This window comes from Silene latifolia, chromosome 9, assembly GCF_048544455.1.
Source record: "Silene latifolia isolate original U9 population chromosome 9, ASM4854445v1, whole genome shotgun sequence".
NCBI lineage: Eukaryota > Viridiplantae > Streptophyta > Magnoliopsida > Caryophyllales > Caryophyllaceae > Silene > Silene latifolia.
In genome coordinates, this window is record NC_133534.1 from 220592193 (window position 1) to 220608652 (window position 16460).

Below are 16460 nucleotides of genomic sequence, written 5' to 3' on the forward strand. Positions count from 1 at the left end.
AGTTTCCGAGTAATCTGACTGGGTAGCCAACATAGTACCCGTACCCAAAAAGGATGGGAGAATCCGCGTTTATGTTGATTTTAGGGACTTAAACAAAGTAAGTCCTAAAGATGACTTCCCTCTACCACACATCGATATATTGGTGGACAATACTGCAGACCACGCATTACTATCCTTCATGGATGGGTATGCGGGTTATAATCAAATTAAGATGGCCATAGAAGACATGCATAAGACCGCCTTTGTCACTCAATGGGGAACCTATTGCTATACGGTCATGCCATTTGGATTGATCAACGCCGGAGCTACATATCAACGCACCGCAACTACACTCTTACATGACATGATGCACAAAGAAGTTGAGGTATACGTAGACGACATGATTGTCAAATCCAAGGATAGAGAAGGGCATATTGCGAACCTTCGCAAATTTTTCACAAGACTACGAAAGTACAACATGAGGCTCAATCCTCATAAATGCACATTCGGAGTAACATCTGGCAAACTCCTGGGATACGTCGTTAGCCAACGAGGTATAGAAATAGACCCTTCCAAGATCAAGGCTCTGATCGAAATGCCACAACCTCAAACAGAAAAAGAAGTCAGAGGATTCTTGGGAAAAGTGCAGTATATAAGTCGATTCATATCGAAACTCACCATGATTTGTGAACCTATCTTCAAGAAACTCAAGAAAACGGATCACACCATGTGGGATGATGATTGTCAGAAGGCATTTGACCGAATCAAAGAGATATTGGCTAAACCACCAGTGCTCATGCCACCTCAACGAGATCAACCTCTTGGTTTATATCTCACGATGGCAAAAAAATGACCATGGGTGCCATGCTAGCTCAAACTAAGAAGTGAAGAAAGAGCTATCTACTACCTTAGTAAGAAGTTCTTGGAGTACGAGTGCAAATACTCACAACTCGAAAAGACATGCCTCGCTCTTGTGTGGGCAACGAAGAAGCTACACCACTACATGCTTAGCTACTCCGTCAAAATATACTCCAAAATGGATCCAGTCAAATACCTCTTCGAGAAACCCGTCCTCAACGGACGCCTAGCAAGATGGACTCTGATGCTCTCAGAATTTGACCTCAAATACGTGCCTCTGAAAGTAATAAAAGGGCACGCCGTTGCCGAATTCTTCGCAGAAAATCCCATCAATGACGCACAAACGATAGACACTTGGTCATTTCCAGATGAGGATATACTCCAAAATGACGTAGACTCCTGGGACCTTTATTTTGATGGAGCATCAAACTTAAGAGGATTAGGAATAGGAGTGTTGCTCATTTCTCCTGAAGGCGAGCATACACCAATTGGTGTCAAACTCGACTTCGAGGTGACAAATAACGCTGCAGAATACGAAGCTTGTCTCATTGGACTACAAGCGGCGGTAAGCTTAGGCATTAAAAACCTCCGAGTACATGGGGATTCATCCCTGATCATCAACCAAGTTACGGGATCTTGGAAAATTCGAAGCGAAAGCCTAGCACCTTATCAAGCCAGAATAGACTAAGTTGCCTAATTCTTTGATCACGTGACGTATCTACACCTACCTCGGGAAGAAAATCAATTTGCAGACGCTCTTGCGAAACTTGCATCTTTGATTAATATGCCAGATAACATGGTGGATGTGACACCCTTGATATTTAGCGTTATCTAATTACTTAAATGCGTAATTTCTACGGAAAAACTGGTAGGATATGTTTGTAAATGGTACAACTAGTCCAAAAACCTGCAATTTCAAAAAAAATTCTAACTAAACCATTCACAACCAATTCCAACTCAAGAAGAGTGTCAAAAACCCTGCGACAACTGATAAACTAATTTACATGCCATAGCTAAATAGAAAGTAGAATGATACAAACCCAAAATAGAAAAAGGGAGACATATGTCCCTTCAAATAATATACAAACCAAAAGATAAAAGGTTTACTATAATAATAGCCAAAAACTAGGTCCAAGGTTCCTTGCTCACTAGCTCGTCTGTGACCCCCAACAAAGCATCAACAACCTGTCAATCGCATTTTATACAAACACGAAAGCCACAATTCAGTGGGGAGTAACTTTGATGTGAATTTAGCGGAAGCGGAAGACATTTTTGTAAGGTTGTTTTTGTGTTTTTGAATAAAGGGGATATTTGTTTCAAGATCAATGAAGACCTCGAAAACAATGGGATATTTGCCGTAACTAGACCTATAGTTACGTCAATGGGTGAATTGTTTGATACGCGTCAAACAATCCGACTTAAACTTTGGATCGCGTCCTCGGTCTAAGCAAGGTACGAAAAACTCGTTTCGACCTCTTGAGCCTTTTACTCGTGTAACAACACAAATAAGAAGACAAGTTTCTCACACATGGTGAACCTTTTTACTCAAAACATCATGCTTACAAATGAAGAGAGCCAAGCCTTATATAGGCCGAATGATGCTTGGGCTCCAAGGCTAGTCTTTAATGTTTGCATGAGTTCTAGGTGCCTAGTTATTAGTTTTGACTAGTGTAGAAAAACTAGGAAAGACTTTAGAAGAAAACTAGAAAAGACTAGGAAGAAAACTAGGCGATTAAGAAAACTAGGTGGTATAAAAATTAGGTAGTTCCATGCACTTGGCCTTGGTCTTTCCCGAGGTTCTTCATCCCTTTCTTCACGGTTTGCACGCCCCCCCAAGCCTTATTCGGTCTGTTTTTGTTTTATTTTTCGCGTCCCTTGATACGGTAATTTTCTCGTAGAATTTTCGTTAAGGACACCATACCGTATTCACATCAATTCCTCCTTCTTTAAAAAGAATCGTCCCGATTCTTGGACCAAAGATATGGATTATCAAAAGCCGATCAACCCTCGAACTACCTCGCTCGAGTTTAACCTTTGAATTCCAATAGCAATTGGAAGTTCAACCAACGTCTTGACTTTGACAAGCCTTACCCTTTTTCTCCAATGCGTCGTCCCGATTCTTGTGCCTTCCAATGAAATTTTTTTTTTTTTGTTTTTTTTTTTTTTTTTTTTTTTTTTTTTTTTTTTTTTGCGGATGAACAGTACCGCGTGCTGTGAACAGTAACTTTTTTTTTTTTTTTTTTTTTTTTTTTTGCAACCGTCACGCCTTGAATAACAAGCTACTAGAACTGTGCTCCTGAGACGCAAAACCGATTAACCCTCAAACGACCTGCTTGAGTTTAACCCTTGAACTCCAATCGCAATCGGAAGCTCAACTAACAACTTGGCTTTGACATGCCTAGGACCGTCTAGATTTAAGTAAATCAAGAGCCAAGCTCGATACCACTTTTGATGTGAATTTAGCGGAAGCGGAAGACATTTTTGTAAGGTTGTTTTTGTGTTTTTGAATAAAGGGGATATTTGTTTCAAGATCAATGAAGACCTCGAAAACAATGGGATATTTGCCGTAACTAGACCTATAGTTACGTCAATGGGTGAATTGTTTGATACGCGTCAAACAATCCGACTTAAACTTTGGATCGCGTCCTCGGTCTAAGCAAGGTACGAAAAACTCGTTTCGACCTCTTGAGCCTTTTACTCGTGTAACAACACAAATAAGAAGACAAGTTTCTCACACATGGTGAACCTTTTTACTCAAAACATCATGCTTACAAATGAAGAGAGCCAAGCCTTATATAGGCCGAATGATGCTTGGGCTCCAAGGCTAGTCTTTAATGTTTGCATGAGTTCTAGGTGCCTAGTTATTAGTTTTGACTAGTGTAGAAAAACTAGGAAAGACTTTAGAAGAAAACTAGAAAAGACTAGGAAGAAAACTAGGCGATTAAGAAAACTAGGTGGTATAAAAATTAGGTAGTTCCATGCACTTGGCCTTGGTCTTTCCCGAGGTTCTTCATCCCTTTCTTCACGGTTTGCACGCCCCCCCAAGCCTTATTCGGTCTGTTTTTGTTTTATTTTTCGCGTCCCTTGATACGGTAATTTTCTCGTAGAATTTTCGTTAAGGACACCATACCGTATTCACATCAAACTTCGAGTCCTCCCAGCCACGAATCGTCAAAATTAATGTAACATGTAATGTAACATGTAAACAATTTGATAAACCATTTACTTATCTTGTATTCTAACAAATGACCCCTAAACTGACCACACTAACCTATCATGTGAATCAGATAACAAATAGTAATCCGGACTTTATCAACTGTAACCGGCTTACATCTCACCTATTACAGTTCATAAAATCACCATACAAGAAAGGGCAATATATCAAAGACAGGCATAAGTTCTTAGCACGGTCAATAGTCACTTTGTAACTCGAGTCTATACCACGAGGTAGGGAAGGTAATCGAACCGGTATCTTGGCTCGGCGGTTACTATTAAGAAAACATGGCCAAGAGACAACACAACCCTAGCCTAAAATGCTTGAGACCTAGACATGCGGATACACACCACCGCACCCAAGACCCACAACTTTTTTTAAAACAAAGTGAAGTGAGTACCCTAAGGACACCACCGAAGGGTTGGCTAGTACTTAAGCTGACCCCATACTATCAAAATTAGTACCTGAGGTCATGCCCCAACTTGGATATAAATCCACTAGTCAGGAACACAAAGGCTATCAAGCAGTGAACATATACTCGTCAGAGACTATAAAGACCTATCTATGATGAAGGCCGAAATACTCACCTAGGACCTAGTCCCACTAGTCCCACTTGAATACTTTAGCCCACACCACACATGACTCACCACACAAGTCAAGTAAGACACCCACTTAACCTTAAGAGGGCAAAAAGTCCTACTTATCAATATAAATTCTAGCATTCTATCATGTGAAAGGCTTATAATGTCTATTTACAAAGATACAATCCCAACAGAATCCTCAATAAGTATTCAATACTAATTTCTAATTCTAACAATAGTAACCATATTAAAGGCTTCAGGGAAACTAGGGCCATTTCTACAATACAAGTCACTATTAAATTCAATAAGCTATACATGTGAACAAAAGCTTGATAAATGGCCTAAAACAAGAAAAAGGTCGATTATCTAAATCATTCAACCGAATTTTTACCCGCAACCCTGACCTGCGACAGTGCGGGTCAAATTGCGGTGACCAATCACTCAATTAATCGACATCGCATCAGTCAAAGGGACTAAGGCTCGAGTTTTAAGACAATCAACAAAACATTACAATTATAGCTATAAAATTCATTTTGAGCCTATTAATTACAATTTCCTTTTGTAAACTACCCTAACATGTGATAACTATTAATATAAGCACAATTTTACCAATAACATAATTTTTGTTACTATCAAAATACTACCCATTTGTTACTTATACTATTCTAACCTTAATTAACCCGAAATGACCAATATTGTACGAAAAACCGCAAAACAAGCACGGACCAACCCGGGCAGCCGTGGGCTAGCCGTGGGCCTGCCATGGGCCTGCCACGGCCTGCTGCCCGTCCCCCTACACCACCTTATTTTTCCATTTTTGTTTAGTAAAAGACCGTCTGAAAATTAATTAATCGTCCCCAATTCAACTTTGATAATTTGAACTAACAAAAGGCACAATTTAAGCTAACAATTGACATGCATGCAACCATTCTAAACATGTGAAAACTAATTCTCAAACAAAAATTCACCAAACATACAAAAATCAAAAACATGTGACGATAATTCGCCGAGTAACTCGAAATATGTTACCTTAAGCTAGAAAAAGAGCAATTAACACCTTGAAAACCCAAACCCTAACGACACTAGCCGCTATCCTCTACAATATACGAGTCCCTGAACTCGTCTTCAAATCCTTCACCTAAATAAACAATTAAAACACAATAATAAGCATATAAAACCGAAAATACCGAAAATTGGTCTTAAAACAACTTCAATAAAACTGAAATTAAATTGTACCAAGTTGTAGATCGCGTCGAGGGGATTCCGGAAAGGTAAATTATGCGAAAAACGGACTAGTAACGAAGAAATTACGTCGATTTTGAGCTTGAAATTATGTTAATGGTGTTTTTGGTCTCTTTTTTAGAAGATGGAAGAAGGTGATAGAGAAAAATCAGAAAAATAAGAAAGGGAGGTGGCTGGTCCGCGGGAAAGGGAAGAGGAAAGGAGGGAGTGCGGGATTTTTAGTCGGGATTTTTACGAGTCGGTTTGACTCGTTTCCAAATAATTAAATCCGTAAGTCAAACGCAAATTCCGTCAAGTCCAAAGTCTTTAAACACGAGATTACAATAAAATTGAGTATTCATACGACCCATTTCCAAATTCGTTTACCCAACGTTCAAACGAATTGTCATTTTCCCCCCGATACGCCCTTATTTCGAAATAAAAGATTTTACACGGTTTAAACTATTTTTAAACATTTCAAAACTATCAAAATAAATACTTTTCTTCAAAATATAATAAAATTATATTTCTTTGAATTATTTTTACTTTAAATACATTATTGTCAAATTTTACTTGATTAATTAATTATTTTCGAAACATATTAACGGTCCGAAATTTACGGGGCGTTACAATCACCCCTCCTTTTAAAAAGTTTCGCCTCGAAACTTAGAAGGAGAAATTATAGTTATAAGAAAATATAGGTATCTTTTCAATGAAACGGTGATACTCTTGTTGATCAGACAAGAACATCCATATTCATATCAAGATATAAAAATATTTCTACACCAATAAATGAGAAAACCCATTATTGGGACGTCACCAACAACGAGATTTAACATTCACTAATGTTAAAACCATTGAAAATCATAAAAGCATTTTCAAACTTTTAGTTTAAAATTCTATAGTAAGAATACTATCTTTACTAAATATGATTATACAAGGCTTAGAAACTCGGAAAAAGAGTAAGAAAAAGAATACCTTACGAGAATAATTCAGGATATTTAGCTAACATAGAAGCTTCAGTCTCCCAAGTCTCTTCTTCGACATTTCCACAACGCCAAAGAACTCGGACTAGAGGTACAACTTTGCTCCTAAGTTGCTTGTTGGCTTTGTCAAGAATCCGAATTGGCCTTTCTTCAACCACCAAGTTAGGCTCCAATTCAAGAATCTCTTCTTGGATGATATGGCTAGGGTCACTAATGTACTTCCTCAACTGAGAAACATGGAAGACATTATGAACCTTGCTCGATTTGGGGCAATTCTAAACGGTAAGCAACGGGACCAATCTTTTCAATCACCCGAAAAGGTCCAATATATTTAGGGCTCGCTTCTTCCTTTAACGCCAAACCGTTTCACCCCTTTCATAGGTGACACTTTAAGGAATACTTGATCATCAACCTCAAAGGAAAGTGGTCGACGACGGACATCAGCATATGATTTTTGACGGTCCTGAGCGGCTTTCATCCGCTCCCGAATGATCTTAACTTGTTCAATGGACTCGGTCACCAAATCAGGTCCTAACATTGGAACATTTTGGGTTTGATCCCACAGACAGAGTACGGCATTTTCTACCATACGAGCTTCATATGGTGCCATTTTAATGGAAGTTTGATAGCTGTTATTGTAAGAGAATTCAACCAGAGGCAAACATTTCTCCCAAGAAGTTTGGAAATCTAAAGCACAGGCACGAAGAAGATCCTCTAAAGTTTGAATTGTCCTCTCAGTTTGACCATCAGTGGCAGCGTGAAAAGCAGTGCTCATCAATAGTTTACTACCCAAGGCCTCCTGTAATGCAGTCCAGAAACGAGAACAAAATCGAGGGTCTCGATCTGAAACTATATCTTTAGGAACCCCATGATAGCGCACTATCTCATCCACATAGGTACGAGCTAGAACTTCTAATCTCCAAGTCTCCTTGATGGGAATAAACCGAGCACACTTAGTCAATCGGTCCACAACCACCCAAATAGCATTCTTCCCAGTGGAAGTCCTGGGTAAAGCCATTACAAAATCCATGGATATAGACTCCCATTTCCAAAGAGGAACATCCAAGGGTTGAAGCAAACCCCCGGGCTTTTGATGTTCTATCTTTACTTTCTGGCAGGTGAGGCATTTACTGACATACTCCATAACTTCAATTTTCATCCTAGGCCACCAGAATTGCAATCTCAAATCTTTATACATTTTGGTACCTCCCGGATGAATGGAGTAAGGAGAAAGGTGTGCTTCATCAAGAACTCTTTTTCTCAAATCAGCTGCACTCGGAACATAGATTCTACCATGATAACGGAGATACCCATCATCATCAATCTTACAATCCTTAGCTTGCCCAAGTTGAATTTTAGCTCGAATGGATATGAAGGTAGGATCATTAGGGAGGCAAGTACGGATCTCACGGTGGAAGTCGGGTTCAGCTGACATGGCATCAAGATGATGAGAGCCCCTTTTTACAAGGCTTACTCCCAATTTTTGAAGTTCTAAAGCAAGTTCGGAGGTAAGTCCAAAAGAATTCAAAGAATGACAGGATTTCTGCTAAGAGCATCAGCCACCACATTAGCTTTTCCTTCATGATAAATTAGATTGGCATCATAGTCATTCACCAATTCTAACCATCTTCTTTGTCTCATGTTCAACTCTTTTTGGGTAAAGAGATATTTCAGGCTCTTGTGGTCGGTGTAGATGTTGCAATGGACTCCAATGAGGTAGTGTCTCCAAATCTTCAAAGCATGTACTACCGCAGCTAATTCAAGATCATGAGTCGGGTAGTTAACTTCATGAACTCTAAGCTGTCGAGAGGCATAAGCAATGACTTTCCTCTTTTGCATCAAGACACAACCTATACCATGCTTAGAAGCATCACAGTAAACATCAAAGTCCACTCCTTCTTCAGGTAAGGTCAACACCGGAGCGGTAGTCAACCTCTTTTTCAATTCCTGGAAGGCATTTTCACACTCTTCAGACCACACGAATTTAGACTCTTTCTTCAACAGCTGAGTCATCGGCCTAGCAATCTTTGAAAAATCCTTCACAAATCGCCGATAGTAACCCGCCAAGCCAAGGAAACTACGGATTTCGGAAACATTGGTTGGACTTTTCCAATCAACAACGGCTTCAATTTTGGCAGAATCTACCATAACACCCTCTTTTGAAATGACATGCCCAAGGAAGGTCACTTTAGGTAACCAGAACTCACATTTAGAGAATTTAGCATACCATTTTTCACGGCGCAAAATCTCCAAAATAGCACGAAGGTGTTGGACATGTTCTTCTTCAGATTTAGAATAGATCAAGATGTCATCAATGAACACTACAACACACTTGTCGAGGTGTTCTCTGAAAGTACGGTTCATCTGATCCATGAATACAGCTGGAGCATTGGTCAAACCGAATGGCATCACCGTAAACTCGAAATGACCATATCTCGTACTGAAGGCAGTTTTAGAAATATCACTTCTGATTTGGAATTTGATGATAGCCCGAACGAAGATCAATTTTAGAAAAAGTAGAAGCACCTCGGAGCTGATCGAAAAGATCATCAATTCTAGGAAGAGGATATTTATTCTTGATAGTAACTCGGTTAAGTTCACGATAATCTATGCATAATCTCATAGATCCATCCTTCTTTCTTACAAAGAGAACAGGAGCACCCCAAGGTGAAAAGCTAGGTTGAATAAAACCTTTAGCAATCAAATCATCCGGTGAGTCTTCACTCTTTCATTTCGAAGGTGCCACCTATAAGGAGCTTTAGCAATAGGGCGGTACCTTAAATAAGATCAATAGTAAATTCAACTTCCCTTTCGGAGGAATTCCGTTAGCTCATCGGGAAAAACATCGGGAAATTCACATACTCTTTGGAATGTTCTCTTTAGGAGGCAGAGAGGAAGAATCGAAGTAGTCACCATACACAAAAAGGCTTGATGACCCTTTTTCATTGCATTAACAAACTTCATAGCAGAAATTAATTTAGTACCGGTTTGTCTTTTAACCATTTGATAAGACACACGGTGACCTGAAGGGTTTGTAAGAATTATTTTCTGGTCTCGACATTCAAATCGAGCATGATAAGTATGTAACCAATCCATGCCCAAAATGACATCAAATTCTTCCAGTGGAAATTGGAAAAGATTTGCTGGAAATATAGATCCCATAATAGAAATAGGGACTTCAGGATAGATTTTAGAACAGGAAAAGATATCACCAGAGGGTAAGGATATAGATGTGCTTTCTTCTTGTGATGATTCAAGTGATAATTTATTGGAAAGTTTTATCGAAATAAAAGATAAAGAGGCACCCGTATCAAATAGTACCAAACAAGGAACATCAAAAATAGAAAATGTACCGGTAATGATATCAGGGTGTGCCTCAGCTTCAGCTCGGCTCATAACAAAGATCCGACCCTTCGGCCTCACTGGCCTCACTGGGACGACAGGAGTAATAGGAGCCGTCACCTTCCTCTCCGGGCAAACATTGGCCTTGTGGCCCGGCTTGTTACAAGAAAAGCATACGATAGGATCAATGAAGCATTTACCAGGGTGTGCTGGTTTCTTGCAGTTATAGCACAGTCGGTCTCTAGTACCTTTAGTGTCACTAAAAGCTGAAGATTGACCACCCCGGTTAGCTTGAACATTAGAAACAAATCTCCTCTTGTTTGGGTCAGAGGGAGAAGAGATGAACCTAGGTGAAGGAGTAAAGGGCCTAGAAGAGGGATATAAAGGCCTCTTGCCAAGACTAGAACTAGTTGCACGAGCTTCATTTTCAATTTCTTTCAATGAATTCTCGGCCCACAAAGCATCATTATAAATTGAAACAAAGCTAGTGGAATCCCGACGGACCATGCTTTTGATCTTAGGGGAGAGCTTTTCAAGATAGAAGAAGGCTTTTTCATTGTCATCCTTCACTAATCTAGTGGCATAATGAGCCAACTCATTGAATTTATCAGTGAAGGTCTGAACTGGAAGGCTTCCTTGCTTCAACTCCATGAATCCCTTCAACTTCTGCTGCTTCAGCTCTTGAGGATATAAACGGGCCTCCACTAACTCCTTGAAACGTACCCAATCAAATCCTGGTTCAGCTGAAACGGTAGGCCCAGTCATGGACCACCACCGGTCTGCTTCTCGTACTAGGAAATGAGAGGCTAGCTTCACTTTATGTTCCTCCTTGACATCATATAGAGTAAAGCTTTTCTCCAACTCCCTAAACCACCCGTAAGAGCAAGTGGATCAATCTCTCCACCATAAGTGGGAGTGTTGATTCGGGTCGGTGATTAGCCACCCTGTGGTATAGGTGCTCGGAGTACCCTCACCATTTGGCGGAGGAAGAGGAGCTTGTTGATTTTGTTGATTTTGTTGATTTTGGAGAATTTGAGTAAGAACTAATAAAATAGCATCATCAATGTCTCTTCTTGGCGGAGCCATCTTTCAAAAGGGAAAAATTTAATTAGTACCTATCAATTAGCAATCACAAACAGACTACCACTTAAAATCCTGATTCTACCCATCCTACCCTTCTCTCAAGTTTATTATTTAAAGGTCAAGTGATTTCTAAGTGGGGTGCACAAACGTGCGTCGAGAGCAATAGGCTCTGATACCAACTGTGACACCCTTGATATTTAGCGTTATCTAATTACTTAAATGCGTAATTTCTACGGAAAAACTGGTAGGATATGTTTGTAAATGGTTCAACTAGTCCAAAAACCTGCAATTTCAAAAAAAATTCTAACTAAACCATTCACAACCAATTCCAACTCAAGAAGAGTGTCAAAAACCCTGCGACAACTGATAAACTAATTTACATGCCATAGCTAAATAGAAAGTAGAATGATACAAACCCAAAATAGAAAAAGGGAGATATATGTCCCTTCAAATAATATACAAACCAAAAGATAAAAGGTTTACTATAATAATAGCCAAAAACTAGGTCCAAGGTTCCTTGCTCACTAGCTCGTCTGTGACCCCCAACAAAGCATCAACAACCTGTCAATCGCATTTTATACAAACACGAAAGCCACAATTCAGTGGGGAGTAACTTCGAGTCCTCCCAGCCACGAATCGTCAAAATTAATGTAACATGTAAACAATTTGATAAACCATTTACTTATCTTGTATTCTAACAAATGACCCCTAAACTGACCACACTAACCTATCATGTGAATCAGATAACAAATAGTAATCCAGACTTTATCAATCAGAACGGCTTACATCTCACCTATTACTGATTCATAAAATCACCATACAAGAAAGGGCAATATATCAAAGACAGGCATAAGTTCTTAGCACGGTCAATAGTCACTTTGTAACTCGAGTCTATACCACGAGGTAGAGAAGGTAATCGAACCGGTATCATGGCTCAGCGGTTACTATTAAGAAAACATGGCCAAGAGACAACACAACCCTAGCCTAAAATCATGGAGACCTAGACATGCGGATACACACCACCGCACCCAAGACCCACAACTTTTTTTAAAACAAAGTGAAGTGAGTACCCTAAGGACACCACCGAAGGGTTGGCTAGTACTTAAGCTGACCCCATACTATCAAAATAAGTACCTGAGGTCATGCCCCAACTTGGATATAAATCCACTAGTCAGGAACACAAAGGCTATCAAGCAGTGAACATATACTCGTCAGAGACTATAAAGACCTATCTATGATGAAGGCCGAAATACTCACCTAGGACCTAGTCCCAGCTAGTCCCAGCTTGAATACTTTAGCCCACACCACACATGACTCACCACACAAGTCAAGTAAGACACCCACTTAACCTTAAGAGGACAAAAAGTCCTACTTATCAATATAAATTCTAGCATTCTATCATGTGAAAGGCTTATAATGTCTATTTATAGCATACAATCCCAACAGAATCCTCAATAAGTATTCAATACTAATTTCTAATTCTAACAATAGTAACCATATTAAAGGCTTCAGGGGAAACTAGGGCCATTTCTACAATACAAGTCACTATTAAATTCAATAAGCTATACATGTGAACAAAAGCTTGATAAATGGCCTAAAACAAGAAAAAGGCCGATTATCTAAATCATTCAACCGAATTTTTACCCGCAACCCCACCCTGCGGCAGTGCGGGTCAAATTGCGGTGACCAATCACTCAATTAATCGACATCGCATCGAGTCAAAGGGACTAAGGCTCGTTTTGGCAAGACAATCAACAAAACATTACAATTATAGCTATAAAATTCATTTTGAGCCTATTAATTACAATTTCCTTTTGTAAACTACCCTAACATGTGATAACTATTAATATAAGCACAATTTTACCAATAACATAATTTTTGTTACTATCAAAATACTACCCATTTGTTACTTATACTATTCTAACCTTAATTAACCCGAAATGACCAATATTGTACGAAAAACCGCAAAACAAGCACGGACCAACCCGGGCAGCCGTGGGCTAGCCGTGGGCCTGCCACGGGCCTGCCACGGCCTGCTGCCCGTCCCCCTACACCACCTTATTTTTCCATTTTTGTTTAGTAAAAGACCGTCTGAAAATTAATTAATCGTCCCCAATTCAACTTTGATAATTTAAACTAACAAAAGGCACAATTTAAGCTAACAATTGACATGCATGCAACCATTCTAAACATGTGAAAACTAATTCTCAAACAAAAATTCACCAAACATACAAAAATCAAAAACATGTGACGATAATTCGCCGAGTAACTCGAAATATGTTACCTTAAGCTAGAAAAAGAGCAATTAACACCTTGAAAACCCAAACCCTAACGACACTAGCCGCTATCCTCTACAATATACGAGTCCCCGAACTCGTCTTCCAATCCTTCACCTAAATAAACAATTAAAACACAATAATAAGCATATAAAACCGAAAATACCGAAAATTGGTCTTAAAACAACTTCAATAAAACTGAAATTAAATTGTACCAAGTTGTAGATCGCGTCGAGGGGATTTCGGAAAGGTAAATTATGCGAAAAACGGACTAGTAACGAAGAAATTACGTCGATTTTGAGCTTGAAATTATGTTAATGGTGTTTTTGGTCTCTTTTTTAGAAGATGGAAGAAGGTGATAGAGAAAAATCAGAAAAATAAGAAAGGGAGGTGGCTGGTCCGCGGGAAAGGGAAGAGGAAAGGAGGGAGTGCGGGATTTTTAGTCGGGATTTTTACGAGTCGGTTTTGACTCGTTTCCATAATAATTAAATCCGTAAGTCAAACGCAAATTCCGTCAAGTCCAAAGTCTTTAAACACGAGATTACAATAAAATTGAGTATTCATACGACCCATTTCCAAATTCGTTTACCCAACGTTCAAACGAATTGTCATTTTCCCCCCGATACGCCCTTATTTCGAAATAAAAGATTTTACACGGTTTAAACTATTTTTAAACATTTCAAAACTAGAGGATTGCAGAGTCTAACAGCTTTACGAGCTAGAGGATTTGAGCAAATTATGGGTAGTCATAGAGAGCATGTTTGGTTTAAGAATCATATCCTAGTGCATTGAATGTACTAGTTTTAGTATGCTTGGTGATTGTATGGTGATGATGATGTAACTCGATTAATTATTAATACAATTTTCACATTTCACCAAAAAAAAAAAAAAACATTTCAAAACTATCAAAATAAATACTTTTCTTCAAAATATAATAAAATTATATTTCTTTGAATTATTTTTACTTTAAATACATTATTGTCAAATTTTACTTGATTAATTAATTATTTTCGAAACATATTAACGGTCCGAAATTTACGGGGCGTTACAGTGGAAATGCCTTTGTGCATCGAGCGACGGTCAGAGCCGGCTTATGTCCACCAAATCACCGATGAAGAGGAGATCGCGCAGGAACTCTGGTTCCAAACAATCCTGAATTTTAAGCTCAATGGTACCTATCCACCCGATATGGACAAGAGGGGACAACGTGTTATACGCCTATTAGCTTCCCAATACATCCTCATACAAGGAGAATTATACAAAAGAACACCTCTTGGTGTAATCCTACGTTGCCTTGATCATTCACAGGCGCAGAAAGTGATGGAAGAGGTCCACGATGGAGAATGCGGTCCTCACATGAGTGGGCCCATGATGGCAAAGAAAATCACACGTTTGGGGTATTATTGGACAACAATGGAATCTGATTGCATCAAATACGTAAGACATTACCACAATTGCCAAATCTTCGGGAATGTACAACATGTCCCTCCTTCATTACTCTATACGATGACATCTCCTTGGCCATTTTCTGCTTGGGGAATTGACATAATCGGGAAGATAACCCCAGCCGCAACAGGAGGTCACTGTTTCATCCTAGTGGCGATCGACTATTTCACCAAATGGGTAGAAGCGGCTTCCTACACTAGTCTCGCGGCTAAAAATGTGGCAAAGTTCATACAAAACAACATCATCTGTCGATACGGTTGCCCACATGAAATCATTAGTGATAATGGATCACATTTCCAAGCTGAGACTGAGCAATTTCTAGCCAAGTATAAGATTAGGCATCGCCACTCTTCGCCCTATAGACCACGGACTAACGGCGCAGTAGAGGCAGCAAACAAGAATGTTGTCACGATCCTTAAGAAAATGATTGACAACTATCGAGATTGGCCAAGCAAGATACCCTTTGCTTTGTGGGGGTATCGTACATCTGTTAGGACGCCCACTGGGGCTACTCCTTTCTATTTGACCTACGGCATGGAAGCCGTACAACCGGTCGAGCTAGAGATACCATCCTTGCGTATCCTACTCGAAAGTCAAATCCCATAAGCCGATTGGAAGAGGGATAGATATGAAGAACTCATCCTCCTGGATGAACGTAGGCTACGCGCCTTGCATAATGTCCAAACATATCAAGCACGTATCAAACGAGCTTTCAACAAAAGGGTTAGGCCAAGGAACATCAAGGAAGGAGACTTAGTACTTAAATCAGTTAGAGCTCTTCTACCTCTCGACCCACGGGGAAAATTAAAACCTAATTGGTCCGGACCATTTCTAGTCAAATCCATACTTCCAGGGGGTACGGTTAGAATCACAGACCTAGACGGGAATGAGTTTTCAAACCCAACAAACCTTGACCAACTAAAGCGGTACTATTCCTAGAATAGGAACAAAAACGCGCCTCGCGTAACCCCACGTGTCGCTCTTGGGGCACTAAATAAACGGCCCCTGGCCAAGCTGAAATAAGCTAATGTCACTGTGCTCTTGCATTTTGACAAATTTGTCATCCTCATGTCATCAAATAAACTAAATTTGCACCTTCAGAGTAAGCAAAAAGCTCATGCTTATTTTCTAAGTTCATTACAAGCTCTTGCTTAGTACAATTATTCTTTTACATTTACTCGAACTACGCGCAAGGGTTTGATTTCATTTTTTTAAGTGAATACGTAGGCAATCCTTCACAGGATACAACCCATTATATTTAAAATGTAAATAGAAGGACATTTGCATTGCATTTGGAATTTGACAAGAATAATAAATAGAAAATCACAATGGTTTCATAACCATTTAGCCTTTTTTATTTCATTTTTTAATAATAATAGCACGCTACATAATAAAAATAGAATAGGCTAGGATTCTAAAAACCCCACCTTTTATTACAACAATAAATAATAATAATAACAAATAATAAGTAAAG

The 16460-nt window shown here is 39.3% G+C and overlaps 1 long non-coding RNA gene across 1 annotated transcript; it reads right to left on the reverse strand.

Annotated features, from left to right (window-relative positions):
• Window positions 1-11714: 11714 nt before the first annotated feature.
• Window positions 11715-13854, reverse strand: LOC141598512 (uncharacterized). The gene is made up of 3 exons (XR_012523571.1): window positions 13756-13854; window positions 13549-13657; window positions 11715-11825 (listed from the first exon to the last, which is right to left on the reverse strand). It is a non-coding gene; the product is annotated as an uncharacterized LOC141598512 (long non-coding RNA).
• Window positions 13855-16460: the final 2606 nt, after the last annotated feature.